General features: G+C 42.9%; 1 protein-coding gene across 1 annotated transcript in view; it reads left to right on the top strand.

Annotated features, from left to right (window-relative positions):
- Positions 1–5,534: 5,534 nt before the first annotated feature.
- Positions 5,535–15,723, top strand: part of EPHB1 (EPH receptor B1) — a 585,803-nt gene continuing 575,614 nt past the window's right edge. The window contains exon 1 of the mRNA XM_042457579.1: positions 5,535–5,555. The gene's annotated coding sequence lies outside the window, so the exon portion shown is untranslated. The remainder of the gene's footprint in view (positions 5,556–15,723) is intronic.

Here is a 15,723-nt window from a genome sequence, read left to right as displayed (position 1 = left end):
GTGCAGTACCTTACATTTCTCTGTGTTGAATTTCATTTTGTTAGCTATGGCCCAGTTTTCTAGTCTGTTCAGGTCATTTTGAATTTTGATCCTGGCTTCTGGGGTATTAGCTACTCCCCCTAATTTGGTGTCATCTGCAAATTTGATAAGTATGTCCCCAATTTTAACTAAGAAGCACATTAACACCACATTTTGCTGCTCCCCTCCAAGAAATTTGTCTACTTGGCAGCCTGTCGATCCTTCTAAAGTTCATTTTGCCTATGAGCAGCAGCAGACAAGACTTGTTCCCAACGTTCAGGGTGCTTTTGTTTCTTGGTGGGGTGAAAAGACAGAAAATTTACAATGGGCTGCCCAAGGACACAGTGCAAAGCCTTTTCCCCTTACCGTAATTTCAGCACAATGGACAAATGAAAGGAATAATTGAAATGTAGATTCAGTCAAGAGTTTATTGCTAGCAAAGTATAGTTTTGAACATTTGTCTTGCTCAGAGTTCTGTAAGTATACTGTAAGCCAATAAGGAATTTTAAGGAAGATAAGTTCATCAGAAAAATATGGTTGAGTACATAATGCAACACAGTATACATAATATAGCTGTAAATAAACCATTTTAAATGAATTTGTATTTGGACTAGTGTTTTTAGCTTTTATTTTCTAATGTCCCACATTTTTCTTGAATGTTCTACATTTTGCATTGCCTTGTCCTCCTTTGCTGTTAGGACATCTGGGCACCTTGTCTTGAGTAGCACTATTCAAGGCCATCTCTGAATCCACTTTACCCCTCCTTTCATAATACAAACCATGTCTTCTACTTACTGATCTCTATTTCTGGGACAAAACAGACTGTGGCATATTTAGATCTAGGAAACAATGGAATCCCTTTATGTATCCTTGGCTAAATAATACTGCCCAAGCAGCTGTAGCTTTACTGTGGGGGAACAAATCAGAGAGAAAGAGAGAGAGAGAGAGAGAGATGTTGGGGAGGCAATTGCCAGCTGTCCAAGTGATACATTTTCATCACTTGATAATTGCAGTGCCAAGTCATCTTGAACATATGAAACAACCATGGCATATTAAATGACTACATTCAGAGTTTTCATAGCACCTGAAGGAACTCCAAACAATACTTTCCATCAAGCCAATCTACATAAGGGAACCAGCAAGCCTTTGTCTGTTCCAGATTCATCAGGCAGAACCAGACACCTTGCTGCTATGATCTAATCTGATTAACAGATGATATTATAAATGGATCCACACCAGGGAGGATATTTATAGAAACCTATTTCATTACGTCTTTGCATCTGTTAGCATGATCTTGAGAGATTTGCTGGAGCCAATCAGAAGCAGTGTTAGAGCAACCTCAAGCAACATTCTGAACAGCTGAGCTCCCTGGCCATGGTCTTAGCCTAAAGCCATTCTCTCCAATAGAAATCTCAGCAATTAAGTGAGAGCTATATGAGACTACAGTGGGACCTTGGTATCTCCTGGAATTTGGTTCCATAAACCCTTGTGGATACCAAAATCCATGGATGCTCAAGTCCCATTATATACAATGACATAGTAAAATGGCATCGTATATCTAAAATGGCAAAATCAAGGTTTGCTTTTGGAATTCATATGTTTTTGAAATATTTTCAAGCCGTGGATGCTTGAATGCATGGATAAAGAATCCATGGATACCAAGGGCTTTCTGTATAAACATATTTACCTGACATGGATATCAAACCATAATTTACCATGGATATCATACCATAAACGACAAATCCCAGAGTTCCTTGGGTACAGAAATGCTCAGGGAGAAGGGCAAACCAAAGCACTACAGAACAGTGGGGCCAAGGCTTGTTTCTTCTTCTGGATTTGCAGGCTCCTGAGTGAGTGTCTAATTAATTCAAAACCACAAAATGTTTCACTGGAGGGGAAAGCCCTTAAACTCTTCCTTTGGAAAAGAATGCAAGCTACTCTCTTAAAATAGATTTACAAGAAAAAGGCAGAACTGTTTTTGGTGAAAGTGTACATAACCCTTTTTGCTCACTGCTGGTGGCTGAGGCAAAAGTTGAGAGAAGCCTTCACAAGAAGGCTGAATAGAAAAAGAACAGACAAGCTACTTAGGAAAAAGCAATAGCAAGTACATTTATCAGTGCACTTAAGCACTCCCTAAGTGGTTTACAATGTATAAACTAATTGCCCCCAACAAGCTGGGTACTCATTTTAGTGACTTCGGAAGGATGCCAGGCTGAGTCACCTGGTTGTTATTGAACTCACAACCTTGTGGTTTGTGAGTGAATGGCTGCAGTACAGGCATTTAACCACTGTGCCATAAGGGCTCCTATGACAAGATGTGCTCCACTCAGACATTTTGTCTGTTAAACAAAAATTTACAAAATACATTGGTTTTGGAAGGCTAATTCCTGATTTTGCAATGAAATAGGTGAGGGGGAAAAGAGCTTTAGAGTTAATTGGCCGAATGTTTGCCACCATCTTGGTCAATAATAATAATAATAATAATAATATCAAGGCACTGACTGGATACATTGATTAATGAATTAAAAGTTACAAAATAGTTAGCAAATGTCTAGGACTCTGAAGCTGAATGTTGTTATTAAACAAAAGTAGCAAAGTTAGGCCTGTTTCAGAATTTTATAATATGTAACAGTAATTTCAGAATGAAAACAAACATTTTTCATAGCTCATGAGATTCTATGTATAGGTTGAAGTAGGGGAATGAGAATGGTGTTACAAGTTGGTACTGGGCTCCACAGAGTAATGCTTAGTCCCTGGCCAGAAAAGAGATCCATTGTTGGATTCTCCCATTGCAACCTCCATAGACACTTTAATCTTTCTTGCTCTAACACTGGAACATACAGGCAAAAAGATGATTCTGTAGCATCCTATGCATGCACTGGAAGAGATCTTGTATTCACTAGATCCTAAGACACTTTAGGCTGCTGCTATACTGTAGAACCAATGCAGTTTGCAACAACTTTAACTGTCTTGGTTCCATCCTATAGAATCCTTAATCATAGTAGGCCTGAGCCAGTAGTAACTTTAATAGTACTTCTTTGTTCTATTAGTTCTTGATTCTACTTCTAATTCTTAGTAGATTATTTTGAAGTTAATGAAACTTTTGAACAAATTAGTCTCATGATTAGGCTGCAATCCTAAGCATACATACTTAGAAATAAACCACACTGAAATCAGTGAGACTTCTAAGTAGACATGCTTAGGATCAATTGGAACAAAGCAAGGCTGCATCTGCACTGCAGAAATAATAACACTTTGACACTACTTTAGCTGACATGGCTCAAACCTATGGAATCCTGGGATTTGTAGTTTGTTGTGCCACCAGAGCTCTGTGATGGAGAAGCAAAATATCTCACAAAACTATAAATCTCATAATGCCATGGCATTGAGCCATGGCAGTTAAAGCAGTGTCAAACTTTATTTGTGACAATGAGGTTTCAGTGCCTCAGCAGTCCCAATATTCCATCGGATGCAGCCATGGCAGTTAAAGTAGAATCACAATGCTATATTTGTGTAGTGTGAAAGACTCACACATGAGCAACATGCTACCTATACCTATTCAAGAGAGGGAAGTGCAAGCAGATCCTGGAAAAGTTACTCTCTGGAATATGGCTCCCAGAATCCCCTGACTAGCACAGTTGTTATGCACACTTGTTGGGAAAACCAAAAATGACCAAAGGGTTAGAAAAAACTCCCGTGTGTGGAATGTTTACAATATTTGAGGCTCTTTAGCTTACAGAGGGAGAAAAATAGCAAGAAACACGATAGATATAAATTGTGCACAAAATGTGCAAATATAAATTGTATAGACAAAATGGAGAGGGAGAAGTTTTTCTCCTTTTCTGGAACTAGGGCCATCCACTATGCCTCTCTATGGGCATTCTGGGGGACATGAGTGAGTGCCCAGTTTGCCCCTGATTGTAGCCATGTCCTGGTTCTGGGCCTCCCATTGACATCTGGTTGGTCATAGTGCCATAGATATCTGATTGGTCATGATATGTTGCTATACCACGGATTTTAAGAACATAAAAATAGCTGTCTAGTCCAGTATTCTTAGGTGCTTGAAGCCCTGGTGTAGCACCATATATCATGCTTTATATGACTCCTAGGATGGACATTAATTCTGGACTGACTTTGATACTCTCCCAATTCAGAAACTAGCACTTTACTTGACCGCTACTTTGTCCTTTGTACTATGACTCAATCACATGATTAAAACATGACAGCCGGCTCTGTGGTGCTCTTTTCTTAGGTATCCAAAGGCTACTAAGCATGAGAAATGTAACATTTATTATTTTATCACTGGATGAAGAGGAACGACAGCTGCTATTTTCATTCTACACTTGTCACTCCTGCTCATAATGGCTTCTCTGCCCATACATATCTGGTAATGTCAGAAAGCAGAAAGCACAAGTGGATTCTCCCACATGACATTTCCCCCCACAACATTGTGGGTGGGTTCCTTTTGTAAACATTAGCAACTGTATGACAAGCTGTGAACAATTCACTTAGCAAGATTTTTCTGCCTTCTACTTATGTAATCTATAGAAATGTGAAAAGTTATGTAAGTCCTACCCATCCAATATGATGTGTGTTTGGAAGACAAGTGATCAGTCTGACATTGCTCCTGCACATGGTTTTAAATATGGATATCCTGACAATGGCTGTTGCCAGGAGACTTTGCCCAACGTAGATAGTTTTGTTATGCCCTCACTGGATAAATCTTCCTTGGAGGATGAACTGGAGCTCCAAACATCTTGTAAGAAATGTGAGAGATAGTACTGGATCTCACAAACAGAGTAATGAAATTGGCAAGGCAGAAGCTGAACAACCAGTCCTGTGTTTACTTATAAAAATAAAAATGCTGACAAGCTGGAGTGTGTCCAGAGGAAAGTGAATAAAATGATGAAAGTTCTGGAAACCATGCCCTATGAGGAGAGGCTTAGGGAGCTGGATGTGTTTAGCCTGGAGAAGAGATGTTTAAGAGGTAATATGATAGCCCTGTTTAAACATTTGAAAGGAGGTCATACTGAAGATGGAGCAAGTTCTTTTTTTCTGCAGCTTCAGAGAATAGGACTTGGAGCAATGGATGCAAACTACAGGAAAAGAGATTCCACCTCTACATTACAAACCTTGTTGGAGTTGTTCAACAGTAGGATTGCTGCCTCAGAATGTGGTGGAGCCTCCTTTTTTGGAGGTTTTTGAACTGAATCTGGATGGCCATCTGTTGGGAATGCTTTGATTGTGTATTCCTGCATGTTGAGGGGTTGGATTTGATGGGGGATTGGACTTGATGGTACTGGTGGTCTCTTGCAACTCTATAATTCTATGAAATGCTTGTTCATAATCAATACATGATCTAATGGAAGGGAGAGAAAGAAGAGATAAAATAACTGGGCATCAGAGGAGATGCAGGAATACATGCAAACTGAAAACATGCAAATAAGCAACCAGAGCAGAGCAGAGCAAAGGTTCACTTCCCCCCCCCCCCCCCCGCTCCTTTCTTTCTGATGTCAGATGAAGATCTTCTTATTTAGGTAGGTCTTTGTCTTACAATTCATGTCACTGAAGGTCCTTTTAATGGGGCTGTACTTTTATCTTTTAAAATAATGCTATAATTGTTTTTAAGCAGTTTTAACTTTGTGTTTTTCATATAATTGTTTATTTAATTTTTTACAGCTTTTTTGTCCAAATAGTTTTACCTGTATCTTTTTTTAATTGGATGTACAACATCTTGGGCCCTGTGCAAGGAAGAAGTTAATTAAACAATTTAATAATATTTAATTTATCAAATAATAATTACATAAATGCTTCAACAATGTCACTAGCTTCCATCTTTTTTGGGCTCAATTTAGTGTGATGGAGGTGACATAAGTCAGTGATGAGAAAAGGGTTGCTTAAGAGACAAGAAGATGGATTTTCACTTTTTTTTTTTTTGTTCTTTTGCCCCATACAAGAGGGAAAGATGGAGTTGCTGCACAATCTCACTTGACTGGTAGCACTAAGGGCCATCTGTCTAGAAACACCTGAGAGTCTCAAATGTTTTCCAAGGAACCATTGTAGTCTGCATCAGTGATACAAGAAAGCAATCTGTTTCTTCTCTGTTAGATGTTGTGGGACTGAAGTTCCCACATTTCTTTGTCTCTTACTATGCTAGCTAGGGCTGCTGGGACTTGCAGTCTGAAAACATTCAGAAGGCCATGTTATTCCCACCCCTAGGATACAGAGATACTATCATTCATATTCCTGCTTCATTGTGTCATTTCCCACATTCAAAGTACTCATCTGAATATATCTAGAAGCTCTTTTGGATAGGAGGATGGACTGGGAAATGTTTTCCACCTACTTGATCTCTGGAAAGGCGGTATATAAATAAAAATTTATTATTATTATTATTATTATTATTATTATTATTATTATTATTATTATTATTATTATTATTATTTTCTGACTGACGTGTTTTCAAATGTCTCATTTTATAGTTAGTGGTAAGGTGGTGTTTGTGTATATGATAAACTGATTGTGTGTCAGAACACATTGTCACTTTGAAGCAGCTGATCACTGCCAGTTTAACTTTGGAGCAAAGCAGCGATACACTTGTAGTATGGTATACCATCCATTAGCTTGTGATCATTAAGTTAAACCTTGTAACCTTGGTAGCAAATTTGAGAAAATTGAAGTAGTCAAAGAGTTCCCATACCTTGGCTCAAATACTGATGAGCACAGAGACTACAGTCAAGAAATCAGAAGAAGATTAGGGTTGGGGAGAACTGCTATGAAAGAACTAGACAAGATAATATTATTATTATTAACCTTTATTTATGAAGCGCTGTAAATTTACACAGCGCTGTACATGCAATCTTTTTAGTTAGACGGTTCCCTGCCCTCAGGCTTACAAGCTAAAAAGACATGACACAGAAGGAGAAGGGAGTGGTGACGGGAAAGGGTAAGAGGTCCAGCAGTTCCTCTCTACCTCCGAGGCCTGGACCAAGGCAGATGGACTGAAGGGAGGGCTTGGCTTCAAAATGGAAGGTTAATCATTATCCAGGGAAAATACATACTCACAAGTAGGATAATGCATATACAGTACATAGCAATACAGGAAATGGATCGATAAACAGCCAACAACAGAACATCAGATAGTAAGCGACAATTATGCGATGCCTGGGAAGGCTTCTCTGAATAGGATGGTTTTCAACTCCGTTTTGAAGCTGGTTAATGAAGTGATGGCTCTTGCTTGTGGAGGAAGAAGGTTCCAGGAGTGAGGGGCAGCAAGTGAAAAGGGGCGAATCCGGGATGGGGCAGAGGAAATCCTGGGCTGAGACAGGAACCCTTGACTACCAGAACGGAGGGCCCTGGTGGGAAGGTGAGGAGAAAGAAGGTCTGATAAGTAAGTGAGGATCGTCCAACCCATTGTGTTTCCTATCACCATGAAGGGATGGGAGAGCTGGGCAGTGAAAAAAGCTGATAAGAAGAAAATCAATACATTTGGAATGTGGTGTTGGAGAAGGGTACTAAGAATACCATGGAAGCCAAGAAAACAAACAAATGGGTTCTAGAACAGATCAAGCTGGAAACCAAGGGGCTAATCACACTGGCATAAAGAGCCGCTGGCGGCTTCCTGGTGGCTTCGGGATGCCGGATGCCCCAACACTGCCCCCAAGCCTGCATCACACTGCCCCACTGATCACATAGCAGGTGACATCACAGTATTTCTGCAGCACGGTGTTTACATGTGCTGCATCGCAGAAATGGGGAAAAGCAGCTGCTGTGGCAGAAAGGACAACTATTCTCCAACCCAAAAAAGAGTGACATTTTGCTACTTCTTTTTGGGCTGGAAAAATGTCAGATCGGGGCTGTGGTGTGCAGTTGCAGTGGCCCCAATCCAGCGCTCAAAGGAGCAGCACAAAGCCAGCCTTTCAAGGCAGTCTGCTTCACCCCAAAGATGACTAAATTGAGGTTTTTCTATTTTGGCCACATCCATGAGGAAAAATGAATCATTAGAAAAGACAATAATGAAAGGTGGAGGGAGCAGAAAAAGAGGAAGACTGCTTGCTTGCTATTGCTCAGTTGTCCATCTCTATGTGATTGCTTGCTATTGCTAAGTGGATGGACTCATTTAGGGAGTACACAGGCCTGAGCCTGCAGGCCTCGAGTGGAAAGGTTGAGGACAGGAGGTCTTGGAGATGTCTCATCCACAGGGCCACCATCAGTCAAGGCTGATTTGAGAACAGCTAACAACAAACAACAACAATGTTCTCTCTATATAGAATAAAAATAAAGTGTATACTGTAAAGACTCTGCAGCTATGTATCCCACCCATGATTCCCACAAGTGAGAAAGTCAAATAGTTTTTATTGAGGATAATATAGGTCACCACATATTCATCACTTCCCATTTATTTTTCTTGCCTTAGGGTTAAGTGCATTCTGTATCAGTACAGAAAAAGAGTACCCTGCACTTGGTGGTGTTTCCAGTGAACAATTGGCAACCTATTGTGCATTCTGTACTGTAGTGATGGACAGGGCAAACAGACCCAAAAGCACAAGGCAGGCAGTTCAAGTGAAAGTGTCTTGTCAAGTCAGCAGGCCACCAATTAAATGCACTGGGAAGGGAAACCATGTCCCTCTCTGTTTAAAAATGCTGTCTAAATTAACTGTGGCTCACCCGCTATGCTTCAACTGTACAAAGACTAGTTGACAATGGAGGAGCGTAACATGAGCCTGGAAGAGTCTATTAATGCAAGCTTTTAACTCCCATCCTCTGACTTGCTGTACTTTCTCTCCTCTTTATGGATGCAAAGGCAGTTTCAAGCACATGCTGCCTTGTCTGCTTGTCGAAGACTTCTGATATCCCCCTAAGATCTTTGCTGGCATTTCCCTTTTATTGCTCAGGCATCCACTGTGACTAGTCTGACTTTCCAAAGGCCTTACCCACCTTTACTTGTAGTGGGTGGAAATACAGTACATTGGGAGGAAGTTTATACACTTCAAAACATTGGAAACATACCACTTGTGCACATTTTTGAAAGCTCTGCACTTGAAAAAGATCTGGCTCTTATTTTATATCACCTCGAGCAGATACTTGTGCGGTGGTTTGAAGGGTAGGGAGGGATAATGAAAAGAACTCCTGCTACTGAACAGCAACTAACTGATAAGGCAGGTAAAATTCCAGGACCTTATTAGAAAGAGATGCAAGGGAAAGCTGGAAACAGGGATTGTCTTACTGCTAAGAGCATTCAATAGCCTTTTCCTGCTCCATCACACTATCTCACTGGTGGCCGCAGCTACTCTGCCACTGCTATCCTACTGTTAAAGTTAGCATAGCTATATACCATAAAGGTACCAGATACTGTCTGATCTTGGAAGCTAAGCAGATTCAGGCCTGGTTAGTACTTGGATGGGAGATCACCAATTAATGGCAGGTGCTGTAGGCTATATTTCCAAGGAAGGAACTGGCAAAACTACTTTTGAGGATTCCTTGCCTAAGAAAACTGGGTTAAATTCATGGGGTTGGCATAAGTCAACAGATGACTTGAAGGCATAAACACACATGCACAGTTATGTTCTGTTTGCCATACATGCCTTGTGACTATCCAAATACAGTCTTTATGCTTTGATACTGAGTAGAGGGAAAAAAACTTCTGTGGCCCAAAGGCATATTTAAACCAAAGGGCTGGTGAGCAGCTGGTGCGCTCAACTTTGCCATTTGTTTACATGGCCTTTTCTGAAGTCTGTGAGTGCATCTAGGGGCACATATTTAAACTGGATGGAGAGTAAAGCAACAAAGTAATGTTATTAGAAGCAGTTGTTATTTCCAGCAAGCTTAATTTAGTCAGGCAATGCAACCATAATACCCTTGCCCTGTTCAGAGTACAGAATATTTGTTCTGAGCAAAGAATGAGGAAAATCCAACACAAGCTTGACCTGGCTGATGAGCCATTCCTTCTTTCCAGCATTTCTCTCTGCCATTGTATGTGCGCACATGTGTTAGTGATCTCTAACAATGTTATTAAAAATGTCACTGGCCTGCTGAGTGTTGCTATCAAAATTTGTGCAACAGGGTCTGAGCAGGGGTTGAGCCTAAGACAGGTCAGTATGCAGGGATGCCACAAAAAGTGGGTGTGAAAAGTGGCACAGCAGTATATTTTGAAGTGCAGGCATTCATCATGATAGGGCTTTATCACCAAGTTGCCAAGGAGAGTCCAAGGATGTAGGGTAGCTATATCCATGCACACCAGTGGGGTCAGCAAGTTCAAAATGCTGTGACCATGATGCTGACTGGGGCAAATTACATGGAACATATAAGTCCCTTGCTCAAACAGCTTCACTGGTTACTGGTTCATTTCCAGGCACCATTCAAAGTGTTAGTTATAAGCTATAAAGTTCTATATGGCTTAGTTGAAAACTAACTGAAGGATTGTATCTTTCTACATCAAAGAGTCTTAAGATCACCGAGGGACAGTTTTCTCTTGGTCCCACCACCATCACAGACCCATTTGAAGAGGACACGAGACACTGTTCTTGAGGGCTATTCCCTTGTTTTTAGCTTTACCTTATTTTATCTTTTTGTAAGCCACCTTGGGTCCTATGTACAGAGAAAGCTGGGATAGAAATAAAATAAATATTAAAAATAATAAATATTAATGAAAGGGCATTGTGTAACAATGGGTTGAGATAGATGGCCCAAAAGTGGTGTGGCCGTGGCGATGTTAGGGTTAGGGACCGCGCACCAACCGCATGGTCCCTAACCTTAGAACATGCCAGTGGTGGCATCATGGCGGCATCCCGTCCACATGGGCACCACCATAATGACATCATGCATGCGCCGTGTCCACTTATGGCAGCCTGGCAGTGGCGCAGAACAGAGCTCCGTAATGCACCATATCCACTTATGGCGGCATGGCATGGCGGCAGCGCAGAAAAGAATTCTGCAATGGAGCTTCTTTTCGGTGCACACATCATTGGCATGGCAACCAAATGGCCAATGATGCAGAGGGGAAAGGGGCCGCCCCTTTCTCCTCTGTCGTGCCGACTCAGCCGAGGTGCACTGGGCGCCTAAGGCACCAGGGCACCCCTTTTCCAGGTCAAAGAGATGCGACATTTTGCCACTTCTCTTTGGCCTGGAAAAACACTGGATTGGGGCTGCAGGGGCTGCTGGTTAGGTTGCCCTGGCCCCAATCTGGTGTGAACAAGGACAGCTGCAGGCCCCCCCATAGAGAGCACCCCCCCCCCCCAAAAAAAAAACCCTGATGCTTTCTGTGGTGTGGAACATGTAGTTGCCATTCTATAAAGATCACAGTAGAGAATCCAACTATTTGCACCTGCAAGGAAAGTTTGTTTTAGCACTGTTATTGCTGCCGCTGACTTTTGCTCAAGCACAAGGCAAGTATGTCAAAGTAAACCCCAGAGATTTTAGAAATTTCCCAGTGAAATCTGGCAGATTATTGTGAGTCTTTTTTGTGACAACCATTTGGAAGTTGCCAGTGCCTAGTTCCTATTTAACCATTTATTTATCCATGTGTATGCTGCTTTTCCAGGACCAAGTCCTCACAAGATGACCCACATAATAAAATATTTTAAAATGTATATAGCGTAGATCTAAAATCCAACCGTCTCAGACACTCGTGACACTCGCTGAAGAAAATGACTGTTTTAAAGTGAGAAAATATAACTAGTGAAAATGTGTATCAACTAAATAGGGATAAAATTTCTCACTGATCACCAAAGCACTTCAAAAGGGCACACAACTTTAGTTCAGTCATATGTACCAGCTTTTATAGTATTCCACAGCTTGGGAAAGTTACATTTTGGGATTACATGTCCCAGGCTCCTCCAATATGCATGGCCATAGCCTCTGATAGTTGTGCGATTCTGGCAGTTGTAGTAAAAAAGAAAAGAAAAGAAAGGCTTCCAAACTCTGTTTCTCCCCTTTTAGAAATGTACAAATGCACACATGACATGCATCAGGGGTAGAGACTATTAACACCCTCTCACCCATGACAACCAACTCATCCCTACCAAGAAACCCATTTTCTTCCTCAGTCTTCCTGCCTGGATCAGAATGCTACATAACCTTTAGGAACCACACCAGGCACATATTGCATGGTGCCAGAGTACAGAGGAAGGCATAGACAGTGATTTTGTATGCATGCAGCAACACACTTTGCACTCCCCAGGTGGCATTTTTTAAATCATGTGAGACGGGGGGATCGGTGCTGACAGCTCTTCTCAGCCAAGTCATTATGACCATCTGCTCTCAGCTTCACTGAGCCAAAAGCTTCTATAAAGAGATGGCATGCCACAGGATGTAGGGGCTCTGGCAGTAATAGGATCCCTGGAACCTTACAGAAGAGCTGACTGTGTCTTTTCTAGCTTTGGAAGTCTTCTCTAAGAACATATGTAAACTGTACTGTTATAGGAGTTTTATACCATTTTTAACTGCCATGGCTTTGTCCTACAGAAACATGGGATTTGTAGTTTTGTGAAGGACTCTGAACTCTCTGCTAGAGAGATACAGTGGTACCCCGGGATACGAATGCGCCGGGTTACGAATTTTTCGGGATACGAAAAAATCCCATAGGGATTTATTGCTTCGGCTTACGAAGGTTTCTTCGGGTTACGAAAAAACCGCGGCGCTATTTTCCGCCACCGGAGGGCAGCAGAGAGCTATTTTTCCATTAGCGCCTATGGGAATTCGGCTTACGAAGGTATTTCGGGTTACGAAATTAACCGCGGAACGAATTAATTTCGTAACCCGGGGTACCACTGTATAGTGTTCTCCCTTGAACTACAGTGTTACCACATTGCCAGTCCCAGGATTCCATAAGTTGGAGCCGTGGCAATTAAAATGGTCACAAACTGCTATAACTGGGTCTTGTAGGCGGGTTACAGTCGGCCAGGGGAGGACGTCTTGGAGGTGTATTTAGCTGAATGCGGAGCCTCCAGACAGCCCGCCCCGGGGGCATGCTTCAGGTGTTGGAGCTTCCACACGGGGGGCAGTGAAGACGCCTCACCTGGGTCCATTTCGGACCCGGAGTTTCCAAACCGCCGCCTCGGAGGATGCTGCAAAAAGAGAAGCAGCTTCCTCACGGGCGGCCCAAACCGCGGCTTTTTTTTTCTTTTGCCGCATGAGAGGTGTGCAGCTGCGCAGCTGCAGCGCTAAGCAGCGGCGGCAGAAAGCCTGTCTGTGCATTTAAAGCACCCAAGCCCCTTTAAACTTTCCCCCCCGCTCTGCCCAAAAACAATGGTGGTCTCCTGCCAGCTGGTGATCAGCTGGTGTTGGCATCCTTGTCCACTTGCACGTTGCCAATGTCACCAGCATCATGGATGCCTCCTCTCCTTTGGTCCCCGCGCTTCTGCTGAATCTGCAATGTGCAGCCACAGCTGTCTCCGCTGCCACCGCTGTCCCCCTGCCATCTCCCCTCACCTCCTTTGTACATATGTCAATATTTACAGTTTTAGCGTTTTTTATTGTTAGGTGAAAATGGCACAGGAATGTGTGTAGGGGTGCACTTTAAAGTCCAAACTTTCCAAGCAGCGCATGCGTACATGTTGCTCTAGGGTTAGGGTTAGGGTTAGGGTTACGAGGCTTAAAATGCGCCGCAGCTGTGCCTCAGCTTCCACAGCTGCATGGCAGCGGACGTTGCAATTAAAGCCTGACTGCAAACTGCGCATGTTCCAAGACCCCAACTCACTATGCGACGCAGCAGACACGGAGCTTTTAAATGGGCAACTTAAAGTAGCGGCGTAGCAATTCTGGTGTACTGGTGCAGCAGCTCTCATGGCTTCTTCCCCTTCTCGATATGTGTCAGCATTCAGGTAGGACTGCTCCAGTTTCTGCAGTTACTCCAGTTTCTGGGACCATATAGCTATGAGGTCAGCCATCTCAGTATGACACCAAGACGTCCCCTTGCCTTTTTTCGGGGTGCTGGTGGATGGCTGAGCCATCCTGCCTGGTGGCAAAGGGGAGCCGCCACACAGCTGTGCCAGGAGCAGCCGAACTGTGCCCGTTCCCAGGTGAAAATGGCGCAGGAATGTGTGTAGGGGGTCACTTTAAATCCCAAACTTTCCCTTATCACTTTCTACAACCAAAACATCCGCCGGCAAAACTTACAACTTCCCGTGGTTCTAGCAACGCATGCGCACAAGTGGCTCTAGGGTTAGGGTTACGAGACTTAAAATGCGCCGCAGCTGTGCCTCAGCTTCCACAGCTCCATGGCAGCGGACGTTGCAATTAAAGCTTGACTGCAAACCACGCATGTCCCGGGAACCCGACCCATTATGCGACACAGCTGACATGGAGCTTTTAAACCGGCAACTTATATTTGCGGCGTAGCAATTCTGACGTATCGGTGCAGCAGCTTACAGATGGAGCTGCGCAGGTACGTATCAAATCAAAAAGAAGGGGAAAAAAGCAGCACCTTTTTAATGCTGCTTCTTCCCGCTTGGGGCGTGCAGGGGGCGTGTTCATGGCGGCATTCAGGTAAAGCCCGTCTGAAGGCTCTACCTTCATGACATCATGAGTACATCCCTTTTTGCCCATCTGTAACCCGCCGTAGATACACTTTGAGTTTCTAGGTAAGAACTTTGAACAGAAAAGTATTACACCTGTTTCTTACCTGGCACAGAAACAGGGGATGGGTCCAGAGGTTTCCACTTTCCATGTGGAGGTCACTAATATTGCTTCTATATGTTCATAGCAGATGCAAATGAAACCACTTTAGCTTTATGGCAGTTGCAGGAACCTTAGCATAATGACCTGCTACATTCATTTCAAGCAAATTTATATTTTAAGGTTACATATTTAAAAAAGGAATGGAATTCTGTTTTGGGAAGGACTTAGAGGCAATGGAAATATTAAGACCATATAAAATATTATGCATGGTTGGATTAACCGTTTGGTTATGTATGCTGCAGAATCAGGACAGAGTCAGACTGTGAGCACAGGTTTGTCATTGAGTCTGTTTTCTGCACTATGCTCCTTAATTCCCTGTAAGCATACAGAGAAATACAGTTGCTAATACTGCACTAGTTAACATTACCTGAGTTTGCCAAAGTTATCTTTTGGGACAACACTGGCAAAAATCCTGCAGCCACTATAGATATTGACCATGCTGACTAAGGACTGTGGGAGCTGATGTCCCCAAAATAACTTTGTCCATGTTAATGTTCCTCCACTTCATATGGAAGATATAGGTGGTATTTCTCCCCATATGAAATTTTAATATTGAACCTGCTAAGGTCACCCAGTGGGTTTCATGGCCAAGGTGGGAATCAAACCTGGTCTCCAGAGTCACAGTCCACCACTCGTGGGAGATTATCAGATGGGGGAATGGGAGAAGGACTTTCAGATGATGTCACACTGATCCTGTCATTGTCCCATCAGTGAAGTGAAATTGTCCCATCCTTGTCTTTCATTTTGCATTAATGGAAGAACCCGCAGCAGCTGTGCCTCAGCTTCCACAGGACACCCCGACAGCTGTGGGGAAAGGGAGAAAGGGGTCTCTCAGCCCCTTTTTTTTCCGCATTGCTGGCACGGCCGTGTAAAGGCTGCACCAGCAATGCGTGTGGCAAAAAGGAGCTCTGTTTCAGAGCTCCTTCCCGTGATGCTGAAAGGACGCCCGCGCCACACCCTGCAGCATCACATGGACGTCATTATTATTTTTTGAACTACAGTTCCCAGCGTTGTAGTCCCATGATGGCT

The sequence above is a fragment of the Sceloporus undulatus genome, chromosome 3, assembly GCF_019175285.1.
Source record: "Sceloporus undulatus isolate JIND9_A2432 ecotype Alabama chromosome 3, SceUnd_v1.1, whole genome shotgun sequence".
Classification (NCBI taxonomy): Eukaryota; Metazoa; Chordata; class Lepidosauria; order Squamata; family Phrynosomatidae; genus Sceloporus; species Sceloporus undulatus.
This window is presented reverse-complemented; position numbering and strand designations above follow the sequence as displayed.